We start from the raw sequence: 12,290 nt of genomic DNA on the forward strand, positions 1-12,290 counted from the left end.
AAATCACATGGAATCAGATCAGATCATCTGGCAGGCCATGCATCTGGGACACTTCAGGAGATAACGCGTTCATGGAAGGTTGCATGAAACAGATCTTTCACTGGGTGAGCGACAAGAGGTATTTCCCCTTGTTACATGAAAACAGTGATTTTCACACAGTTTCTCTCTTCCATAGGGGGAATCACACGATGTCCAAGGAGGTCTCACTAACTCGCAGTGAAACATCCCCTTGGAAAAATTTATGAATTACTGTGCTGGTAAACCCCTTATGTTATTTGATTTTCAAACAGCTGAGCAAAACTGAACGTACTCAGACACTCTCTAAACTGACACACAATATTTTTTTTAGCGCAATGCAATCTGGCTTTCAATAATCCCTACAAAAGAATGGCCGTGACTAACAATAACCTATGCATTTCATGAAACACTTACCTCACAAAATTCTTCGTTACTCGAATTACTGCAATACAGCGTGCGCCAATACTGCCAGCTGAATAAAGGATTCTAACTACTGAAGGTACTAACTGCTGATAGGCATAGTTAGCAAATGAAAGATTTTGATAGAGAACAATGTATTTACCTTAATAATGTTCAAAAGTCATCATATATATATATCAGTTCAATATATACAGTATTACAAACTTACTCTTTCTGATGGATACACGTCCAGATCATCCGCTCTCAAAACTCTGCCATCTCTCTCCCCACATCCACCACTGCTGACGGCTCACCTCCAACTGCGCAACGCTACGCGCTGTTCACATCCAAGTACCAAACACTACAATAGCAAATATTCCAGCAATGCCAAGCAGCCACAGACTGCCCATAGCACAGCCAGTGATTTTCATACAGAGCGCTACCTGACGTTACCAACATAAAAACCTAAACAGCCTACTTACAGCAGATGTCACGGAACAGCTGATAGGCTCTTTGGGTGTATTCTCTTCGAAGGAGAACGGACCGAGAATAAAGGTGCTTGTGAATCGACAACACACAATCACATACGGTCAGCGCAGTGGCTCTTCGTGCACAACACTCGGTGTAACAGTACCCGATATTCGGCAGTGCCGTGTATTCACTGCGTCCTGTAGTGCGAAATGTGTCTCGTCACTCCACAGAATATTTCCTGGCCACCAGTCATCAACTTCGATCTCTGCAAGAAACCGAAGATCAAACTTAGAACGTTGCTCTGCATCATAAGATTTCAGTTGCTGCACCGCCCGGATCTTGTACGGCTACCACTGTAAAATAGATCAGAAAACTTTCTGTACTCTGGGATGGGATGGATAATTCTCCTGACACTGCACGAGCACTAGCACTACCCGAGGCACGTGATGCACTGTCAGTTACAGCAACACCAACTTGTCAACAATTTTCACCAGGGTAGGACGCCTTCCTCTTCCGGGGACACAGTAAGCTCGCCCGTGTTTTCAATTTCATTATCATCTTCTTTGAACTATTTAATGACACTGGACCTCTCCTCTGGCATTTGAGTCGGTAGTACTCTCTCCATACAGCACCGTAATTGCTGCCGTTCATATAAAAGTGTCTCTCTCCTCGATAGCAATATTATTCACTCTCGTTATGGCTTGTCAAATGACAGCGTGGATGTCATACCGGTATACAAACAACGTACAGCACCAGATTTGCACCTGGTGGTCACAATAAGAACTAATTTTTCCAGCGTGAATCGCTTCCGCATTAACGTATTACGCTATATGTCAAGTTTCGCTTACATACCATAATCACAGCCCTAAGGTGGAGTACCGTGAGCTGCTGCACTTTGATTATAACCACCCGGCATTTGTGACAGACGAGCTATTGCCAATGTTTTCTCCTTGCAATGCTCACTAAATAACTGCTCAGTCAAGAATTGTGCAACTGGCACGCAAGTAACCGGAGTGGTTCCTCGTAGATCTTTGAAATCTCCTTAACAAAGTGAGGCACGTCGATGATGTGCATTTACTCGGCATACAATGTGACTCATGGCATGCTAGGTGACTAGGTTATAGGTACTTCAGAAAACTGGCCGTGACTTATGGGTGTCACTTGTGAAATGATACTAGCTTGTACCTGAGTAATGTCTGCCCCCGGTAGCTGAGTGGTCCACCCCCCTCCCCCCTCTCTACCCAGCTGTATGCCATTGTCCTTGAGCCCCTTATTGGGGGCTTGACGACCAAGCTCTCTGGCCTCACCCTAGGCCAATACCATCTTCGCTGTCGGCCATAATGCCGATGACCTCCTCCTCATTCGCTCCGACTCTGAGCTTCGAGCAGTCCTCAAATTGATTACCCGTTATGGGGCTGCCGGCCGGTGTGGCCGTGGGGTTCTAGGCGCTTCAGTCTGGAACCGCATGACCTCTCCGGTCGCAGGTTCGAATCCTGCCTCGGGCATGGATGTGTGTGATGTCCTTAGGTTAGTTAGGTTTAAGTAGTTCTAAATTCTAGGGGACTGATGACCACAGATGTTGAGTCCCATGGTGCTCAGAGCCATTTGAATCATTCGTTATGGGGCTGCCGCTGGCAGTGTCATGAATGTCGCCAAATCTTCGGCACCCCTGCGCTTGTGCGGACTTTCCGGTACCCCCACGCTCACACGCACAGCGGCAACGAATTTCCGTCGCCTGTTACACGTCATCCGCAACGACGTCCGCCAGAACCTCTTGTGCCGCCAGGACACACTTCAACGGGTTGAGTTTCTTAATATTTATGTGGCATCAAAATTGGTCCACATTGCGCAAGTTCTCCCTCTGCCAACTGCAATTGGGCGCAACCATCAGGCGGCTGGTTCCATGTTTAAAGTCTGTTATGAGACACTTACCCTGTCCCCACGGGATGGTGGCGTCGGGCTCGTCAATGTCCGTATGCGAGCTGCAGCCTTGTATACATGTACCATAAGAAAACAGTGGACCGGCTGGGGTACATCTCTAACACTCAGCTTGCTTGAGGTCCTCCTGCCTGCTTCCACTTCACCAGCGGTGTCTGTCGGCCATATCGTGCCTCATTTGTCTCATATTTCGACCTATTTCGTCGACTACAGTTACATACATACCAGTTTCCCAGACACGCGCCCACCCAGGACTAAGGATTTTTACAGCCTGCTGCTGCGCTGTGTTCCCCGGAATGTGATGGAGACCAAACATCCATCCATCCAGTGGGCCATAGTGTGGACTACCGTCCACCAGCCCTTCCTCCCTACGAACGTCCGGGCACTGTGGTATCACATAGTCAACAGGAAATTTGCCACGAAGCAGCGACTGCACAACATTGGCTTGTCAGATTCCCCTCTTTGTCTCCTTTGCCAGCAACTGGACACTGATGAACACCGTCTGACATGCGCCTCTTCGCAGGACGTATGGCGCTTCGTACAGCAAATCATTGCCTGCTATCTCCGGGTGTCACCAGACGCAATCGAACCTGGAACGTTTCTATACCTGGAGGACAAACATTTTCCCGCCGCCAAATGTCATGCTATTACGTGGGTCAAAGGGTGAGCGGTCGCTTATCTCTTTCATGCGGGACCTAAATCCCACCTCTACTTCTGGACCTATTTACGAGCCTATGCAGCTCTCGAAAACACCCCACGTTACCGAACATTATTTGCTAACTATCTTCAAGGGGTCTTTGTTAGACCTCCACTAAGGTGGGGGGTGCCTGGCCCAGAGGGCACCTACTCCTCCTCCCCCGACGGAGTCTGAGTTTAAACCGCCTACGATCGATTCTACTTCTGACTTCCGCGGATGGGAGAGCGCGTCGCAGATTGCGCGTATTTTATTTCTTTTTGCTTTTCCTTTTTCTTTCCTTTACCCAGTATATATATAGCCGATGTGTTCCACATAATTTCATGATAATAGTGAATATTACAAAAACACAATGAAAATAAATAAATAACAACAACGCCTTCCGCTTCTGTTGATTCCTGTGTCGGCATGGGTGTGTGTGTTTGTCCTTAGGATAATTTAGGTTAAGTTGTATGTAAGCTTAGGGACTGATGAGCTTAGCAGTTAAGTCTCATAAGATTTCACACTCATTTGAACATTCCTGTGTCTCCCACTTCCCTAAGCACCACAGGCTCGGTGGTGGTGAGGGGGACACTGTGGCCAGGCCTCAGGGTTCGACCCCTGCCCACTTTGCCCCCCCGAGTCCCCACCGGTCACTATAAAAAAAAAAAAGTGGTCAACGCGACAGAATGTCAATCCCAAGGGCCCAGGTTCGATTCCCGGCTGGGTCGGAGATTTTCTCCGTTCAGAGACTGAGTGTTGTGTTGTCCTAATCATCATCATTTCATCCCCATCGACGCGCAAGTCGCCGAAGTGGCGTCAAATCGAAAGACTTGCACCTGGCGAACGGTCTACCCAACTGGAGGCCCTAGTCGCACGACATTTACCAGAGTAATCTACTCCCTCTGCTGCCTTCACTAAAGAAGACGAAGTAAATACTCCAGAATTCGAATCAAGAACAGCTGTCAACACGAGTAACGTAGAAGTTAACATCCTCGGAGTAGTGGAGCAACTAGTATCATTTAATAAAAGCAAGCTTTCTGGTCCAGACTGTATACCAATTGGGTTCCTTTCAGAGTATGCTGATGCAATAGATACTTAACAATCATATACAACCACTGGCTCGACAAAAGATCCGTACCCAAAGACTGGAAAGTTGCACAGATCACACCAATATTTAAGAAAGGTAGTAGGAGTAATCCACTACATTACAGGCCCAAATCATTAACGTCAATATGCAGCAGGATTTTGGAACATATATTGTGTTCGAACATTATGAATTACCTCGAAGAAAACGGTCTATTGACACACAGTCAACACGTATTTGGAAAACATCGTTCTTGTGAAATACAACTAGCTCTTTACTCGTATTAAGTGTTGAATGCTATTGACAAGGGATTTAAATTGATTCCGTATTTCTGCATTTCCGGAAGGCTTTTGACACTGTAGTGACATTGCGTGCTTATCTGACTGAATTCTTGATTTCCTCTCAGAGAGGTCACAGTTCGTAGTAACTGACGGAAAGTCATCGAGTGAAACAGAAGTGATTTCTGGCATTCCCCAAGCTAGTGTTATAGACCCTTTGCTGTTCCTTTCTATATAAGCGATTTGGGAGACAATCTGAGCAGCCGTCTTAGGTTGTTTGCGCACGACACTGTAGTTTATCGACTAATAAAGTCATCAGAAGATCAAAACAAATTGCAAACGATTTAGAAAAGATATCTGTATGGTGCGAAAGTTGGCAATTGAAACTAAATAACTAAAAGTGTGGAGTCATCCACAGGAGTACTAAAAGGAATCCGTCAAACTTCGGTTACACGATAAATCAGTCAAATCTAAAGGCCGTAAATTCAAGTAAATACGTAGGAATTACAATTACGAACAACTTAAATTGGAAGGAACACGTAGAAAATGTTGGGAGGAAGGCTAACCAAAGACTGCGTTTTATTGGCAGGGCACTTAGAAAACGCAACAGACCTACTAAGGAGACTGCCTACACTACGCTGGCCCGTCCTCTTTTAGAATACTGTGCGCGGTGTGGCATCCTTACCAGGTAGGACTGACGGAGTACATCGAAAAAGTTCAAAGAAGGGCAGCATGTTTTGTATTATCGCGAAGTAGGGGAGAGAGTGTCACTGAAATGATACAGGATTTTGTGTGAACATCATTAAAACAAAGGCGTTTTTCGTTGCGGAGGAATATTCTCACGAAATTCCGATCAACAGCTTTCTCCTCCGAATGCGAAAATACACTCCTGGAAATGGAAAAAAGAACACATTGACACCGGTGTGTCAGACCCACCATACTTGCTCCGGACACTGCGAGAGGGCTGTACAAGCAATGATCACACTCACGGCACAGCGGACACACCAGGAACTGCGGTGTTGGCCGTCGAATGGCGCTAGCTGCGCAGCATTTGTGCACCGCCGCCGTCAGTGTCAGCCAGTTTGCCGTGGCATACGGAGCTCCATCGCAGTCTTTAACACTGGTAGCATGCCGCGACAGCATGGACGTGAACCGTATGTGCAGTTGACGGACTTTGAGCGAGGGCGTATAGTGGGCATGCGGGAGGCCGGGTGGACGTACCGCTGAATTGCTCAACACGTGGGGCGTGAGGTCTCCACAGTACATCGATGTTGTCGCCAGTGGTCGGCGGAAGGTGCACGTGCCCGTCGACCTGGGACCGGACCGCAGCGACGCACGGATGCACGCCAAGACCGTAGGATCCTACGCAGTGCCGTAGGGGACCGCACCGCCACTTCCCAGCAAATTAGGGACACTGTTGCTCCTGGGGTATCGGCGAGGACCATTCGCAACCGTCTCCATGAAGCTGGGCTACGGTCCCGCACACCGCTAGGCCGTCTTCCGCTCACGCCCCAACATCGTGCAGCCCGCCTCCAGTGGTGTCGCGACAGGTGTGAATGGAGGGACGAATGGAGACGTGTCGTCTTCAGCGATGAGAGTCGCTTCTGCCTTGGTGCCAATGCTGGTCGTATGCGTGTTTGGCGCCGTGCAGGTGAGCGCCACAATCAGGACTGCATACGACCGAGGCACACAGGGCCAACACCCGGCATCATGGTGTGGGGAGCGATCTCCTACACTGGCCGTACACCACTGGTGATCGTCGAGGGGACACTGAATAGTGCACGGTACATCCAAACCGTCATCGAACCCATCATTCTACCATTCCTAGACCGGCAAGGGAACTTGCTGTTCCAACAGGACAATGCACGTCCGCATGTATCCCGTGCCACCCAACGTGCTCTAGAAGGTGTAAGTCAACTACCCTGGCCAGCAAGATCTCCGGATCTGTCCCCCATTGAGCATGTTTGGGACTGGATGAAGCGTCGTCTCACACGGTCTGCACATCCAGCACGAACGCTGGTCCAACTGAGGCGCCAGGTGGAAATGGCATGGCAAGCCGTTCCACAGGACTACATCCAGCATCTCTACGATCGTCTCCATGGGAGAATAGCAGCCTGGATTGCTGCGAAAGGTGGACATACACTGTACTAGTGCCGACATTGTGCATGCTCTGTTGCCTGTGTCTATGTGCCTGTGGTTCTGTCAGTGTGATCATGTGATGTATCTGACCCCAGGAATGTGTCAATAAAGTTTCCCCTTCCTGGGACAATGAATTCACGGTGTTCTTATTTCAATTTCCAGGAGTGTATTTTGTTGACACCGACCTTCATAGGGAGAAACGATCGCTATGATAAAATATGATAAAATAATGGAAATCAGAGCTCATACGGAAAGATATAGGAGTTCATTCTTTCTGCGCGCTATACGAGATTGGAATAATAGAGAATTGTGAAGGTGGTTCGATGAACCCTCTGCCAGGCACTTAAATGTGATTTGCAGAGTATCCATGTAGATGGAGATGTAGATATCTCACTACCAGCTCGGCTGTTATTTGACTGAAAAGACTCTAACTCCACACGGGCCATTACTCGAGCATCCCGCTGTCTTGTAAAAAGAAAACAGAAATACAAAACAGATGCGCGAGCTAAGGAAATGAAGTTTTCTCTAGAGGTTCAGGTTACATCTGCACCTGAGTCTGATGACCAGTAAAAGGATTAAATGACAACGTTTATCCTGGCCTTTGGTGGTTATGGTTGCATAGATAATTTCACACGGAGTAAAGGTGTACTTATAGAAGATACCGTTTGAAAGTCTATGTGGAATTTAGAAGGAAGGTCAGACAAAAGGCCGATGATCGTCGATAGTATGTGCATAACAGTAGATAACATGCTTGGACGTAAAACAGGGATCTATTACAAATTATCACTTTATGAAACAGTCAAATGACGACTGGTTTCGGCGTTTATGCTGGTATTCTTCATCTTTTTTTACATCAGTTTTTATTCTATTGCATTTCATGAATTTTTCTTATTTTTACAACTCCGTACCTCAATCGGTAACAACGGGTCCCACATGGGATCATCTCGTTGTCCGTCTGTCTGTCCGACTGTTAGAAAACCCTTTTTTTTCAGGAATGGGTAGACACATCAGTTTGAAATTTATGTTACATATTGAGGTTTGTAGGTCCTTGGCGGTATAATAAATGTAAGCTTCTAAGTTAGTGCAACCAAAATATACGCTCATTTAGGTCACATATTTTGGCACTCGCAAACTCACACATTAAAACCTATAGACTAATTCCTATTGGCCTAGAATCATGAAATTTGACAAGATGCAACGTTTCACAATACAACCGAAGGAAAAAATACGAAAACTGTAAATGTGTAATAATATCACACGAAATTATTTTTCTTAGCTGACTCTCTGTCTGTCCGTCCGTCTGTTAATACCTGTTTTTTTATGTCGCTCACTAAGGTCTACAGACCCTTGCTGGTGTAGTAAATGGAAGCTTTCAAGCCAATGCAACCGAAAGATATGGTCATATATTTTGATACTTGCGAACCCACTCATCAAAACATATAGGGTACTTACTATTGGCCTTAAGTCATGATATTTGGTAAGAAGCAAGATTTCGCAGTACAAGTAAAGAAAAATGTGAGGGCTCCAAATTCCAAACCTGTAACTACACTGAAGAGACAAAGAAACTGGTACACCTGTCGTATAGAGTCCCCGCGAGCACGCAGAAACGCCGCAACACGACGTGGCATGGACTCGACTAATGTCTGAAGTAGAGATGGAGAGAAATGACACCATGAATCCTGTAGGTCTGTCCATAAATCAGTAAGAGTACGAGGGGGTGGAGATCTCTTCGGAACAGAACGTTGCAAGACATCCCAGATATGCTCAATAATGTTCATGTCTGGGGAATTTGGTGAACAGCAGAAGGGTTTAGAAGAGTGTTCCTGGAGCCATTCTGTAGCAATTCTGGACATGTGGGGTGTCGCATTGACCTGCTGGAATTGCTCAAGTCGGTCGGAATGCACAATAGACATGAATGGATGCAGACAGTCAGGGGTCAGGGGTCCCATATCACTCCAACCTCACATGCCCCTCACCATTATAGGGCCCTTACCAGTTTGAACAGGCCCCTGCTGACATTCAGGGTCCACGGATTCATGAGGCTGTCTCCATACCCGTACACGTCCATCCGCTCGATACAATTTGAAACGAGGCAACATGATTCCAGTCATCAACAGTCCAGTCGGTGTTGACGGGCCGAGGCGGGGCGTAAAGCTTTGTGCTGTGCAGTCATTAAGGGTGCATGAGTGGGCCTTCGGCTCCGAAAGCCCATATCGATGATGTTTCGTTGAAAGGTTCGCACGCCACAGCATCGTAGACGCTTTAGAAGACGATTACGCCAGCCCTATATAGAAAACACCATGTTCAAAGTCACTTAAATCTTGATAACCTACCATTGTACCAGCAGTAACCGATGTATCAACTGTGCCGGGCATTTATGTCTTATATAGGCGTTTCCGACCGCAGGAGCGTATTCTGCATGTTTACATATTGTATTTGTATGTACATATTGTATGTACATTTGTATGTACATATTGTATTTGTATGTGTATTTGTATACGCATGCCTATACCAGCTTGTTTGGCGCTTCAGTGTGTATACTGTCACACTGTCTTTTGTATTTAGAATGTTTTTTTAGCTTACATTGTTATTATCAACGAACTGATATTGCTATTGTTTATTCAAGGTTATATTGATACTTTCATGTCTTCTCTTATATTTTATCCATTCCTACGAACGTTTTTTCATGTAAGTCATTGTTCATTGGCTGAGGCTGACGCCGTGCAGCTTAAGCGCACGTTTTCCACTGTGTTTAGCCCTTGCTAGATTATCCGTCAGCAGCTGTAAACGACCGTGACATCACACAACTGTTCCGTGCAAAGTCGACTTCACTCATATATATGGATAAACGTTATGTTGCTTTAACTTTTGGTAGTTCTACTGTTTTCCACTCTATGTTATCCTGAAGGATATCGGGCAAAATTGTGTCCAATTGGAGAGACAGATCATCAGAATCTCGAGCTGGCTGGAGGACTCTGCCCGTAATAATCCGAAAGTTCTCGATTGGGGATAGATGCGGCGATAATGCTGACCCAGGTCGGCTTTGGCAAGCACGAAGACACGCAGTAGAAACTTTCACCGGTTGCAAGTGGACATTATCTTGTGGAAATGTAAGCCCAAACGCTGCGTAGAATATTGTCGACGCGCAGCTATGCTGTAAATGTGCAGCGGATGACAACTATGAAAAGAAATGGTACCCCAGACGGTCTGTCCTGGTTGTCGGTCCATATGGCGGGCTACGGTTCGGTTGGTGTCCCTCCGCTGTCCGGAGCGTGTGCAGACCCATCTTCGCTTGTCGTCAGGCCTCACTCAGTTTGATGCGGAACTCATGACTGATGACAATTCTACTCCAGTCAATGAGATTACATGCCAAAAACGTGTCTGGAGAGGCACTGGACAGCGGTGTGATACCAATCTGTCACCACGAGTGTCGGTCTGGGGAGGTGGTTCTCATCTGCGGCAACCTTGTGGCACAGTGGTACATCGACGACATTCTATGTCTAGTTTTGTTGCCCTTCACGGCAAGCCATCCTGGGCTTACATTTCAGCAAGACAATATCCGCCCGAATACGGCGTGAGTTTCTACAGCTTGTCTTCCTGCTTGCCAAACCCTACCTTGGCCAGAAAGGTTACCGGATCTCTCCTCAATTGAGAACTTTTGGAGCGTTATGGAACCGATAGAGGTACTCAAAGTACCCTCCACCACACACCGTCAGGTGGCTTGCGGAGTATGGATGTAGATGTAGATGGACAAAGCTCTCCAACCAGCTCCGGATTTTGACGATCTAACCCGCAGTTGGACAGAATTTAGCACGATATCTCTCTGGTCGGACATCAAACAACTCTAGCAATCAGTGTCGATCTAAATAACTGCTTGCATAAGGACCAGAGGATCCGCGCAGGGTAGCCGCGCGGTCTTGGGCGTCTTGTAACGGTCCGCGCGGCTCCCCCCGTCTGAGGTTCGAGTCCTCCTTCGGGCATGGGTGTGTGTGTCGTCCTTAGCGTAAGTTAGTTTAAGTTAGATTAAGTAGCGTTAAGTTTAGGGACCGACGATCTCAGCAGTTTGGTCCCATAAGACCTTACCACAAATTTCCCATTTTTTTCCCAAGGACCAGAGGTGCACCAACGCGTTATTAATTTACTCAATTTGTGAAGTTCATGTTGTTGAATAAATTATGCAGTTTTCCTGAAATTGTAATTATTTGTTTGTCTGTACGTGTACATCATATTTACCGATTTCCGAACCATTCGGATAATTCCTTGGTAGCCGGCCGCGGTGGTCTAGCGGTTCAGGCGCTCTGTCCGGAACCGCGCGACTACTACGGTCGCAGGTTCGAATCCTGCCTCGGGCGTGGATGTGTGTGATGTCCTTAGGTTAGTTAGGTTTAAGTAGTTCTAAGTTCTAGGGGACTGATGACCACAGATGTTAAGTCCCATAGTGCTCAGAGCCATTTGAACCAATTCCTTGGTGCGTCGTGAGTGTGTGTGAAGACAACTACTAAAAATAGACCTTATTTATTATGTTTTAAAGTGTGTTCCTTTCTGTAACCACAAAAAGAGTAGGTTCTGTCTTTCTTTCATCTAACTGGCCATCATTGGTACGTGGCACCTACATAGACCGAGCTGTGCCGTGGCGTATACCTGCTCGCTATCTGTAAATGCGCCGAAGACCTTAGTTCCACGAAGCGCTCGCTTATTGTCGCGGAGCGTTCCATTGGTATTGTAAATGGAGGTGTATTATTTTTAATGACTATGTTGTTCATTTTAGTGTTTCTTGTAAGCGAGTTGTGTGATGATCAGTTTACGTCGATGTTAATAAAAACTGATGGCAAGTTGGTGATTCTTATTTCTGTGAAGTTACAGAATATCTCAGCTAAACGTTACATCAGACGTATTAATATAACGAAGAATAATTTCCACGAAGGATTTTTTTTTTTTTACTTCGGAATTGGAGGAAGGCTTACAGGATATTCCGAAGACTGGAAGGAATTTTATTACTATGGATATGTTGCAGTTTTTACATATATACATTTTATGCCGAACTAAGATACATATTTGAGTTAATTGACAAGCAGCATACGGGGAATAAGCCCATTAGTACCGCCATCTCTGTTTTTTTCTGAAGAGAATTTGCAGTAAAATAGGGAGATCATAGGTGATGAAATTCTTGAGCTTCCGTGACGACGAAATTGGTGGTTCTAGGTCGGTTGTGGTCACACAAACATTAACTAATTAAATGAAACGTAACATCGTGTACCACATGGACGATCATACCATGTGTAGCTGT

The sequence above is a fragment of the Schistocerca serialis genome, chromosome 1 (genome assembly GCF_023864345.2).
Source record: "Schistocerca serialis cubense isolate TAMUIC-IGC-003099 chromosome 1, iqSchSeri2.2, whole genome shotgun sequence".
Lineage (NCBI taxonomy): Eukaryota > Metazoa > Arthropoda > Insecta > Orthoptera > Acrididae > Schistocerca > Schistocerca serialis.